At 36.3% G+C, this 12,641-nt stretch overlaps 2 long non-coding RNA genes and 1 pseudogene across 2 annotated transcripts; 2 read left to right on the top strand and 1 right to left on the bottom strand.

The window, feature by feature from the left end:
• Positions 1-552: 552 nt before the first annotated feature.
• On the bottom strand, positions 553-1,957 carry LOC145568873 (uncharacterized). Its single transcript, XR_014095999.1, has 3 exons — positions 1,715-1,957; positions 837-1,635; positions 553-732 (listed from the first exon to the last, which is right to left on the bottom strand). It is a non-coding gene; the product is annotated as an uncharacterized LOC145568873 (long non-coding RNA).
• Positions 1,958-5,097: 3,140 nt separating this feature from the next.
• On the top strand, positions 5,098-6,084 carry LOC145568874 (uncharacterized). Its single transcript, XR_014096000.1, has 3 exons — positions 5,098-5,389; positions 5,544-5,657; positions 5,779-6,084. It is a non-coding gene; the product is annotated as an uncharacterized LOC145568874 (long non-coding RNA).
• Positions 6,085-10,816: 4,732 nt separating this feature from the next.
• LOC145569764 (small nucleolar RNA R71) lies at positions 10,817-10,914 on the top strand (annotated as a pseudogene).
• Positions 10,915-12,641: the final 1,727 nt, after the last annotated feature.

Here is a 12,641-nt window from a genome sequence, read left to right on the forward strand (position 1 = left end):
CCTCTAGACGTCGCGGAACCAAGTTGAGGAGGGAAGTATGGGTAGTTAACCTGGGGAATGATCTCCCCACGGTTAACCACTACTATAAAAAAACCTCTATCGAGTCGCCTCTAAACCATCTTACACATCGCTTCAAGGGCGACACTACAGGCACCGACACAATAGGTTCCCCCCTTACATGTCGCCTATGACCTAACGCGTTAGGGTAGTTTACGAGTTGCTTGGTTGATTATAGGCAATGCATAAAGTAAGGTATAGGAGCCGTTACAACATAGTATATGAGTCACTTGTTTCTTTAGATGCGACTTGAATATTTATTAGAGGCGATGCTTATGGTAAAAATTATGAGTCACCTATTTATTAGAGGCGATGCGTATAATGTAATGTAGGCTGTTACGTGCAGCTATCCTAAACATGCATAATATTAAAATTCATCTATAATCATAAAATGAATAAATAAAAAATAACGGTATTTGATTAATTTAAACTAATAAAGACAAAATTAACTAAAATATATTAATAATTGAAAATTTTCTAATAAAACGAGTACATACATGAAAATTGTCTGTGCTATAAAAAACGAAGAAAAAAAAACTGAACTAACTTTGTTCGTGAACTTTTGAGTACTAGTTTAAACTGAAAAAACTACAAACATTTATCATAAAAAAATCTACAGCATCTTTCTCAAATATAATCGACCACCTCCTTAGTGAATGGCTCAAGAGAGAAATGCTACATACACAATAAATAGATATTAGTAATACATACATGTAACATAAACAACCGCTAATTTTATAAAAATAAATATTTATTTAATACCTTTTCCCAATTGTTACCTTTTTGTAATATAAGTGAGACAATTTGATCCATATACTTCATGACATAATAGCCACACTCAACTCCGCCTGTTTGTCGAGAACAGTGAAATGCAAATAATAATTTTTTTTTTCTAGTAATAATGTCAATACACACATAAAACTTAAATGACCATAGTAATATAATGTAAACCAGCAACATCTACCTTAATGACATTCCACGCTAGCTTTGTTTTCCAAGATCCTTTGTTAATAATCATTAAAGTTCTATATGCCATGTACACAAAATTGATACGAATGCATTACATATGGACATAAAATAATAATCAAACCTACAAAAAAATCGGCAACATCTCTCCATAAAATTGACCTATGCGGCACTATGCCATTATTAAAAGCATCTAAAAATATATTAAATAATAAGCATTTTTAGTCAAATTGTATAGGAAATTTCACGATCTAAGTATTATTACCTTATCCAAATATGAACACATGATATGTTTAGCCATGGCATATCAAGCAATTGCTTAAGATCCTCGCTAAATACGTAAGCTGTAAAAGTGACTCTCCTAGGATAATAGAAGATATCCTCTTCAAACTCAACATCAACGCAGAAATTAATGTCTCGATTCTTATACAAGTTGTATAGATCCTTGCAACTTTTTGGTAATGACAAGAAGGTGACCTTGCTAACAATGAAGCGTTGTATGGTTTCATTCTCATTTTCCTTCTGATGAGATTCAGCCGCTGAACCAATATCACCTATTTTATTACCATCTTGGATATTTTCCTTGTTCTTTTTCGGTGGTTTTTGGTTAATCTTCATAAAAAAAATAAGAGAAGATAATTAAATGCTTATACTTTATAATATAATTTTATATAAAATAAAAGTAAGTTACCTCCTGAGATAATCTGAATTGTTTTCGAGGCCATTGTGCCCAACTTCCTTTTACATCATCACCAAGGTGTTCATGTCCGAAAACAGGTAAAGGTAGGGGTGTATTCTCCTCCCCATCAACAATATCTAAGATAGTCACTTTGACATGATCTTTAAGTAATGGAACATTATGAATAATCTCTCTTGGTTCAGATTTACATAAGGTCCCTCTGGCCACAACTCGATATACTTATCTTTGTCCATTTGATCTCTAACAAAGACATGTCCCACATATATTTAATTAATTAACATTAAATCTCATAAAACAATATTCAAGAATTTAAATAATATATGACTTTTTGACAGGGTCCTTATCACTATGGTTGAACTCATTCTAGATTTTTTTATTATTAGTAGCAGAGTACGTTATAGCACAAGGTCACATCATAGTGTCTACCATATATGCATCAGATCAAAATAGTTTTATCAATAAATTATATAATTGATACGAGCATCTATACAGTGGAATACATAATCTTCAATATAGTCAAACTAATAAATTAATTGAAAAATTAATTTTGGCAGATGTTGAACTAATACGGAATGCATAATCTTCATCTTTCTTAATTTTATAAGTTTCTAGTGGAACACAAAAAGAATAATTAAACATGTTGAAAATAACAAATAAATGTCAACTAAGAAAATTAAGTTCAAGATTAACAAATCACATCAATAATCAACATGCAATGGTCCAACATAACCGTACTCTATGAAAAAACCCCAAAAATATTGAAATTCAATTGAGGATAATACTCCAAAAAAAAAAATGAATTCAGCCTAATTTAAATAACAAGAAAATGAATTTTGATGAACTAAAACACCAAAATTATAATAACCCATGTATGAATAGATGAAATTATGGTTTATAAGATGCTTACCTTCGAATTCGAAGCTTCTACAATATATTAGATGAGACCCACCCCGGAATTATCATAATTATGCCGGAAAATTGGGTTGCTGGGGATGAGACGCAATTTTGTTATTGGGGTTTGATTGGAATCAAGTTTCTGAGGTTTGGTTTGCGTGGGAAAGCACAGTAATGACAAAGCTAGAAGATGAATAGTTTTTACTTTTCAAGGGTTTTGAACTATTGATGCTTTTCTTTTATAAAAATTCTAATGGATTTCTTTACTTTATTTTTTTATTAAAGAAACGTAATACTCTTTTACCTTTTTTTTTTTTTTTTTTTTTTTGTGATACAAACTTTCTTTTAGTAGTATATAAATTTAGTTAGTTTATTTTTTTTCTATATAAGATTCTAATGACTTTTTTTAATTACTATTTTATGTATTACTTAATCTCTTAGTAGTATAAAATTCTAATGTACCAACTGGGGCAAAAATATGGGACGGACGGAATACTCAGTATTAGATAACTTAAAATGTTACATTACTCCGTATTATATGACTCAAAATGTTTATTGGTCGCACGTTACACACTCCGTTCATAAATATTCCGGAGATGCCTCTCATTTGGTTGTAGATCGCCTCAAAATCTTGATCATACATCCCCTCCAATCGAACTTGCATGCCCGCCATTTAGGCACTCAAAGCCTCCATGTTGGAGTTGGAGAATCGATGTTGTTGATGTTGAGGTTGATGCACTTCTTGCTCTTGTTGTTGTTGTTGTTGTTAACATTGATTTTGATTTTGTTGGATTTGTTGCTCTTCGTTGAGGACATCTTACATGTCTTCATCTTCACCGGGGATACGGTTGCTAATTGGAACAAACCAAACATTTGGGGCATGCCCGTGGAGGGAGATCAAGGAGGGGTTCGGAAGATAACACCGATGAGCATTCCTCACTAGCCAATCAAACACCTCATCATCATTGCCCTTTGCTATGAATTTCACTTGCTTAAGTTGAGCAATGTCGAGGTAGAGGGTGTCGGCGTCCCCCACCCGAGTACAAGAAAGGAGATATCTACCATAACCAAGGTTGGTAGCCAACCTAGTCACCATGCTACCACAAGGAATGTCTCCCGACTTTTGGCCCTGCATATCCATACAATTTCTCAAGAATATGTTCCCAAAGTTCAACCTCCCATGCAGCTCTTCTCTAGTTGCCATTTAAAGAACTCGCAACTCGACTTGTGACATATTTTCCATGTCTTGCTTTGGGAACACTAAGTAACCCAACAACCGATGAAGTACTCGAAGGCACGGCTGAAAAATGTCGCTTGCAAGAGAATAGTGGGCGGTGAACTCATCCAACCCCAAGATATCATGCCACCATGCATTTTGGGCATACCCATCCAAATAATCATGCTCGGAGAAAAGGATATCCGCCCCAGGATTGAAATCAAGGGCCGTATTGAATTCGGCCAAAGACATGTGATGCTCCACATTGAAGAGTTGGAAGGTTATTTGGTAGTCCTTGGTACCGACCGGAGTAGTAGTCAAAGAAGCCAAGAACTCCCTAGTCGGCTCAAGGTAGGTTCGGTAGCGTTTGTTGAGGAAGTTACCCAACCTAAGGTTGTCAAATAAGACCCATAAGTCCTCATCAATTCCTAATTTAATCATACTCGATTGATGATAGTGTCGTGAGGGCTTTATGGTTTTTTTCTTGAATTCATTCCAAAGCGGTTTATGGCTTGGGTTGGCGAATTATGTTTTGGGTAGTGGAAGAGGGCCTTCATTTTGTGTTTGGGAAGAAGGTGTGTTTGATGGAGAAGGTTCTTTAATTGTTATGTTTGTTTTTCTCTTTTTGGAAGTGAGGGCTTTCATGATCTTAGACATGTTTACTTCACCAATTCACAACCAAAATTCAATCACAACTTCACAATTCACCACAATCACAATACAACCACAACACTACCACAATAATTGGTTCAACCAACCAACACTCCAATCACCACTTACTACCAACAATACCAAAATTCAACCTTCCACAAATTTCCACGAAATTTCACAATTAAGCTAAACAATCAACAACACAATGTAAGGCAATATTAATCAACAACAACACATATAATAAACCAAACTACTCAATCAATCATCATATTCAACCAAAATGACACTACTAATATTCACAAGTATGCATAATCAAATTCTTGCTACAAATTGATGTAATAATGTAAAATACACTACTACAATAAGTGGAAAATGAAACACATGATAAAAAAGCTGTCAAGTCAAATATGCGATCTCTAGGATTATATAAAACGCCTATGCTAGACGAAAGTTTTATATAGTGAATCATATAGAACGTCTGTCTCACCTAATAGCTCTATTTGTTTTTTTTTAATAAAAAGTCTTCACAATATAGAACGCCTTCTAACTTGACTGTTCTATTTTATTTTGATATTACTATTAAATTATTTTTTAAAAAAAAGGAACCTTAACCGCTGTCCTCTTTTTTCTTATTTCTTTAACTCAATCGCCGCTCAAGTTTACTCTCTTATCTCCTTCCTCAAATATTTCCTCTCTTCTTCTCCTTTTCAGATCTAATTAACTCCAATCAAATCAAAGGAGGTAAAAATGTAAAATGAAGGAGTGGTTTATATTCACTCAAAATCATAGTGTTTTGTTCCGAAAATGAGTTGTTGGGAATCGACAACAACTTGATCAGATTCTCATGAGTGGTTTATATTCACTCAAAATCAAATTTTCGTCATATCTAATCGGCTCGCTAACAGGTAATTTCATATTTGTTCATTATATTCCACCTAATTAGCTTAATAAAATACAAATTTCTCTGTTTTTTAGAACCCAAATTATTGGCTGATTTAAAGCAATTTATTTAGAGTTGAACTTGGTTGGTTTGTGACTTTGTGATGATTTTCGAAACAGGTGCAAAGTTAAAATTCAGGTTGACATTGTTCACAACCGTCTTAGTGTCTCACCTTGTGGGTTGCACGGCACCGATTGCTCTGTTGGGCGGCAATTGATGTGTAAGGAGACAATGTAGGTTTAAATAATTTATATTGTTTTTTAAAACCATTTTTTGATTGATTTTTGTCTTTATATTATTTAATCTATTTGTATAGTTGATGTTTAAGATCTAATTACTCTATTATTCTTGTAGGGGATACATAATTCACAAGGTTTTGAAGTTTGAAGAACCTCTTCAATACGAAAGAGACTACCACAAAGTATAATTGAATCAAAGTTGGTATTTTAAATGGAAGCTATAGAAAATGGGGTAGCGCTTATGGAGCTAGTGGAATTGTATATATATCTCTGAATTTAGAATATACTCCGTACTTGAATTAATTTTCTATATCGATTTTTGATTTTTAATTTTCATTTTGTGAATTATATATACTTTGTAATTTTGTATTAGAAGTGAATGGATTAAGTTGGTTTACTTAATAAATTCATCTCTTTTGTAGTTTCTGATTTTTTTCTTTTTTTTTTTTTTTTTTTTTTTAACAATAGCTTCTGCTTTCCTTCATTATATTTCAATTTCAGTTTTTAGAATATACGCGTATCAATGTAGTAAGAAAATAGCGACATTTTTTATACTAACTCCATTTCATAAAATCTGCAACAATTTTCCAAAACGGAAACTACACATTATGTGCAACGAACTAAAAGTTTCCATTTTTTGTAAATTTTTTTGTGTAAAATTACCACCATACCCTTATTAAATTTTACTTAACTTCAATAAACAACATATTAACTCTTTAACTCAAATTAATTAATCCAGAATTAAAACCATAACCCACATTCTCACTCCTCCCTCACAACCATATATCCACCACCAATTTTTCTCTCTCCTCCCTCTCAACCACCACCAACACCAGCCATATTCTCTCTTCTCTCACCGCACCACCACCACTCAGATCTACACGACCACCACCACTCAGATCCACCGCACCATCTCTTCTATCTCTTCTAACTTCTCTCGTGTGGCGCATTTCAGATTGTGGTGGCGAGGTGGGGTTTCGATTCTTGATGGTGGTGAGGTCAAGTTTCAATTTGATGGTGGTGGTGAGGTAGGTCGGGTTTCAAATACCCTTGATTGCCGCGCACCCCTCTTACTCGTGACAGTCGCCGACGCTTTCTCCTCCCTTGGTCAAAGCCGCCGTCTCCTTTCTTTCCTTGTCAAAGTCGTCGCTCCTTGAAAAATGGTGAGGCCGGGTTTTTTAGTGGTTATGGTGCGTGGGGGTTTCGAATCTTGGTGGCGGTGTGTGAAAAGGTCATTAAACGGTGGGTTTTTGGTTGTGAGTTAGGTAGGGTGGGTATATGGTGGTTAGGGTGCGTTGGGGTTTCAGATCTTGTGGTGGTGAGAGGGTGGGTATAAGGTGGCAAAGGTGGTTATGCGGTCGAATGGTCCTGCTGCTGGTGGAGTATGTGGGTGTTGGCGGTGATAGGGTGGACATTATGGTGGGTGGCAGAGGTTCTTGATGTCAGTGGGTGGTTTATCAAATCATCCCACTTTTTTTTTTACCCTTAATTACCTACCCTTATTTTTGTTAATCTTCATTGTCAAATTTTGTCTTGGGAATCGTGCAACATAGTTTGTTGCAGATTTTATGAAACGAAGGTAGTAAAAACAATAAAAACAAATTAGAGAATGGTTATCTAACATAACAGTTCTTTTTTAAGTGTATATAGGACGGTTAAGCAGCTTAACCGTTCTATATTCCTTCGTTATTTTTTTTTTTTATTTTAGGAGGGGAAAAGAGTACGGTTGTGACTAAGAATCGTTCTCTATCTTTCATTATACAATACGCCTATTAGAACCGTTCTATATACTTTACACATCTCTTAGCAGAAGAACGGTCCTAAGGCATTGTATAAAGCCTATTTTAACCGTTCTCTAAGCCCTTTTTTGTAGTAGTGATAGAGGTAAAGAAGATGATTATACCATACAAGAAGCAAGTTTGATAAAGATTTAAGCACCAAAATCTACCACATCGAAAATCCCCAATTTTCTCTTTAATGGAGGAAAGAGATTGGAGAAGAAGAAATGGAGGAAAGTAGTATGGTTTTTGATGAAGATGATGAAATTTGAGTAGGAATTTGTTGATTTTGTGAGTTATTTGAAGGAGTTGAGGGATGATTTTTGTTGTTTGGGAAGTTAGGGTTTCAGTTTGGGAGAGAAAGGAGTACGGACGAGGGTGAGGTTGAGAGTGAAAATGAAGAAAAGAAAGGAGAAAGAAAAAGAAGTAGGTGCGGCAAGGCACCTGCGTGCGCGGCCGCGCAGCAAGGGTGCACGCCCGCGCACGAGGCCCGCGCAGCAAGGGTGCACGCCCGCGCACGAGGCCCGCGCCCCTGCTGCTTTTCTTCTTTGTTTGCTTCTTTTTCTTGGTGCGTTCATCTATGGGCTTAATGATCTTTATCATCCCGGGATTATTGAAACCACTAAACGCATCAGTTTCTAAACCCTTGACAGTGGGTTCAACATCCCAAATTAATGAGAGCACCATAATGAACCCACCAAGCACAAATTTGCTTCTCATTTAAACACAACTTTTCCAATCTTACCTCTTTGATAACCTTACCCATTCAACTGGAAATTCAATAATATCGAGCATACTCTTACCAATTACCACGAAACACCTTCCCATTGTGCTCATGCTCGTTTGAGGGGTCCAATGCCCATGATTTCAACCTATTAATCCAAATACAAAACAAGTGAAAGAAAGAAAAACAATTTTAAGAAAACTAAGAAAGATAGAATCAAAAGAAAAAGTTAGAAAACCGGGTTGCCTCCCGAAAAGCGCTTGCTTAAGGTCCTTAGCTCGACCCTTCCTCCAAATCATGGAAGGTCAAAGAATACCACCTTATCCAAAGTGGTAGAGGAAACAAACTTTTTCTCATTCCTTGACAACTTCTCATCATTGTTTGATGTACTCTCATTTGTTGAAAATTCCGAAACAAGTTCACTTTGCTTCAACTTCATTTTCTTCTTCATAAAAGCTCTTTTTTTCTTCTTTGTCTTTTTTCTCCTTTTAGTGGACAACTTCTCACCATCAACACTCTTGGAGTCAATCTCATCCTCTTAAGGGTAGAGCTTAAAACATGGAGGAATATCAATCATCTCCTCATCCACAAGCTTTAAAGGCTCCTTGTTGTCTTCACTAACCTTCTTTCTTTCAACACTCGAAGGCACATCATTATAAACCTCAAGAATATTGTTAGTTGAAGAAACAATCATGCATACATTATTTTTGGAATGAGGTGAATTGATGCACATAATTCTATTCACAAGAGACAAAGATTCATGCATCGATTTTAGCTTAAAATTAGGCTTATTGTTACCAATCCTCAAAGTAATAAAGCCACCCTTCACATTTATCAAAGCTCCCATAGTAGCTAAGAAAGGCCTCCCTAAGATAATAGGTATGTTGTCATCTTCCGCTATCTCAGGCATACTAAAATCTACAGAATTGTAAACTCTCCTATCTTGTGGGGGACATCCTTAACTCTTCCCTTTGGAAACTTAATAGATCGATCGGCCAATTGCAAGGTCATGTTGGTTGGAAGAAGCTCACCTAGCTTAAGCTTCCTAAAGACCGAATAAGGCATGATTCTCACACTAGCACCATGATCACAAAGAGCATTTTAAAACAATTTTCCATTGATTTTGCAAGGGATAGAGAAATTACCCGGATCTTTCATTTTCTTGGGTAAATCATTGTGAATCAAAGCGCTACAACATTCCCCAACCTTTACCGAGTCAATCTCGTTACACTCTCTCTTGCCACTCAAGATTTCCTTAAGGAACTTAGAATAATACCTTGGAATTTTTCATGGCGTCGGTGAAAGGGATTGAAAGATGAACTTCCCTAAGCATGTCAAGAAATCTCCCAAATTGTTCATCGATTTTGTTTCTCAAAAATTTTGGGGGATATGGATGTTTAGGTTTGATCACCTCCTCTTGCACTTTTTCATCACTCTTCTCTTCCTCTTGGGCTTCTTTGCTCACCTTCTTTGACACACCAACCTCTTATTCCTCACTTGAATCACTCACCTTCTCACATTCCTCACTCTTCCTAGAAACTCTCTCTTCAAGCACTTTCCCACTCCTTGTGGTGATAGAATATACGGGTTTCTTAGGTACAACTCCTTATGAGGGTAGAGAAGAAGGGATAGCATTCACACTCTCTTTCAAAGTATTAGCTAATTGAGTGATTTGAGTTTCAAGCATCTTGTTGAGTGTCATCATCTCATTGAACTTTTTTCACTTATCGACATGTAAGTGTTCAAAATTTTAGTTTGGTTCTCAATGATTTCTTCCAAGGTAGTTATAGAAGATGAAGGTTGAGTATAGGAATTCTCACTATTACCTTGAGTTCTTGGCGCAAATCCAGGAGGGGGTCTCCTTTGATTGTTGTTTTGAAAATTTCCCCGGTTTTGGTTGCTCTAATTACCCCGGTTTTTATTTTGGCCATTGTTTTGGCAGTGGTTACCATAGCCTTGACCTTAGATTTGGTTTCCATACCCTTGACCTTGGATTTGATTATTATAGCCTTGATTATTATAGTTCCCTCGGAAATTTTGATTTCCTTGGTTTCTATAACCACCATTGTTATAATTATTAAAGTTCCCTTGTTGATGAGCATTTCTATTCCCAAAGTTTCTTGGTCCATTGTTGTTATTTGAAACAAAATTCACTTGCTCACAATCATTATTATCAACATCATCACAATTTTCAAATGCATGTGGACAATTAGAATCATCATGATCATATGACCCACATACATCACAAAACACACATCCATTTGGCATATTATTCAAAGTTGAAGGAGGAGTAGAGTAAGAAGATGTACCTCTCCCCTTATTGTATGTGGGAGAGAAGAATTGGTGCTTGTGAAGAAGCACTCTCAAGCTTTGCCTTAATTAAGGTCATCTCCTTTCCCAAGTTTGAGATTTGTGAGGACAAATTGTTAATGGCATTGAGATGGTCGATTGAATAAACCGTTGAACCGCTTTTGCTTGTCGACTCTCTCTCACCTTCTTGCCAATCCATGTGATACCTTACCAGATCTTCAATTAAGTCCACCACTTCATCCGTTTTGTTCATGATGGAGCCTCCGGCACCGGCATCCAAGCAAGACTTTCCTTGGGGGCTTAAACCTCCATAGAAGATTTGGATGATTTGATAGGTGGGAATCCCATGATGTGGGCACTCTCTTTGGTACTCCTTATACCTTTCCCATGCCTTATAAAGACTTTCATTTTGCTTTTTCTTGAAGCTTTGAATGAGAGCTCTTGCTTCGGCCGTCTTTTTTTGTGGGTAGATACAAGATAGAAACTCTTTAGTCATTTCATCCCATGTTTTCAAAGAGTTTGGCTTCACCTCTTTGTCCAACCACTCTAGAGCACGTTCAATAAGTGAGAAAGGGAAAAGTTTAAGTCGAATGAACTCTTGAGAAAGACCATTCACCGTGATGGTATTGCAATACTTCTCGAACTCCTTAAGATGGTTGAGGGGACTCTCATGCTTTGCACCACTATATTGATGCCTCTCTATCAAAGTAATCATCGTCAGTTTTATCTCAAAGTCATTTGTTGGTGTCGTAGGAGGAGCAATTCCGCTTTCAAACCTATAAGCTCCTGGAGTTCCTAACTCCTTCAATGCTACTCTCGGATTAGCACCTATGCTTTCTCGTTCTTCTTCTTCTTCTTGATGGATTTCCTCTCTTGGGGGACTTGAGCTTGAGGAACAATTGGCAACCTTATCCTTGTTATGGTCCTCTCCATTTCAGGATCAAATGGAACTAAATTTCGATCTCGTGTCCTACGCATACAAATCTCAAAGCAAAATATCAATAGCATGGCTACAAATGTAGCCTAAAGGAAAGAAAATCTTTTTGTGTTTTTCAAATAAATGGAATAGACTCAATCAACAATAGCAAATCACCATGGCATTCCCTGGCAACGACGCCATTTTTAACGCGGGTGAAACCAACATCGTTGGTTACTAAGATACCCCGATCAAAACAAAATTTATAAAAACCAAACCCAACCCTAGGTATAGGGGTAAGTCTTGGTCGAACCCAAGGGAATGCGGTGTTTACTAAGGTCTCAAGCTAAGCTATTTCGAAGTCTTAAAAAAATGGGTTAGTCTTAGCTATACTATCGAATCAACTCAATCAAACTAAAAAATAGAATTCAAATATCAAAGCTCTAAGGAATTTAGGATCCACATGCACCCGTGATAAACTTGCTAATTTGTCAGGAATTTGATCAATCAAGCAACACGAGGTAAAACGACATTTGCAATCAAAATCACTCAAATAGCTATTTCCTAGGGTCAAGCTAGATGTCTCTACAAATGACTTCAAAGGAAAATCGCAAAATAAAATCAATCGATAATAATAACTTCCAAATCAATTTTTTCGTGTCATTGAAAACTATTATGCAATCTAGCTTGATAATCAAGGTTAGCTACTCCTCTTCAAATTAAACACATGCACAAATTTCATCAACCAATTTAATCACATCATCGAATCAATCAAAAACCCCAAATTAGCTATAGATTATCACTAATACATGCTTCAGCACATCCCTAGCAAAGAAACTACTCACTACACATGAGCTTCTCTCTCTCAAATTCTAATTAAAATCTAATTCTAATTCAATTCTCTAATGATTCTCTTGTAATTCTCTCTCTAGAAAATGTAGGAATTCTATATATAGTAAAACTACCTAAGGAGAAGTTACTTAGACGTCCAAAAAGAACCCCAAATGGTGAGGCCTCTCATCCCATTGTGCGGCTGCTCCTGGCACTTGCACGGCCGTGCCACAGCCTTGTGGGCCGCTCCACCCTCATGCGCGCCCGTGTAACACCCCCAAATCTCCCTCTACGGTGTTAATTGAAACAACACTACAAGAGGGTGGGGGGTGAATTGTATGTGAGTTCCTATAAATACTTTTTGTGGATATAAATAAACTGTAAAGGAACTTGCAATGCACACAGATTTTTACGAGGAA

Source organism: Chenopodium album, chromosome 11, assembly GCF_948465745.1.
Source record: "Chenopodium album chromosome 11, dcCheAlbu1.1, whole genome shotgun sequence".
Lineage (NCBI taxonomy): Eukaryota > Viridiplantae > Streptophyta > Magnoliopsida > Caryophyllales > Amaranthaceae > Chenopodium > Chenopodium album.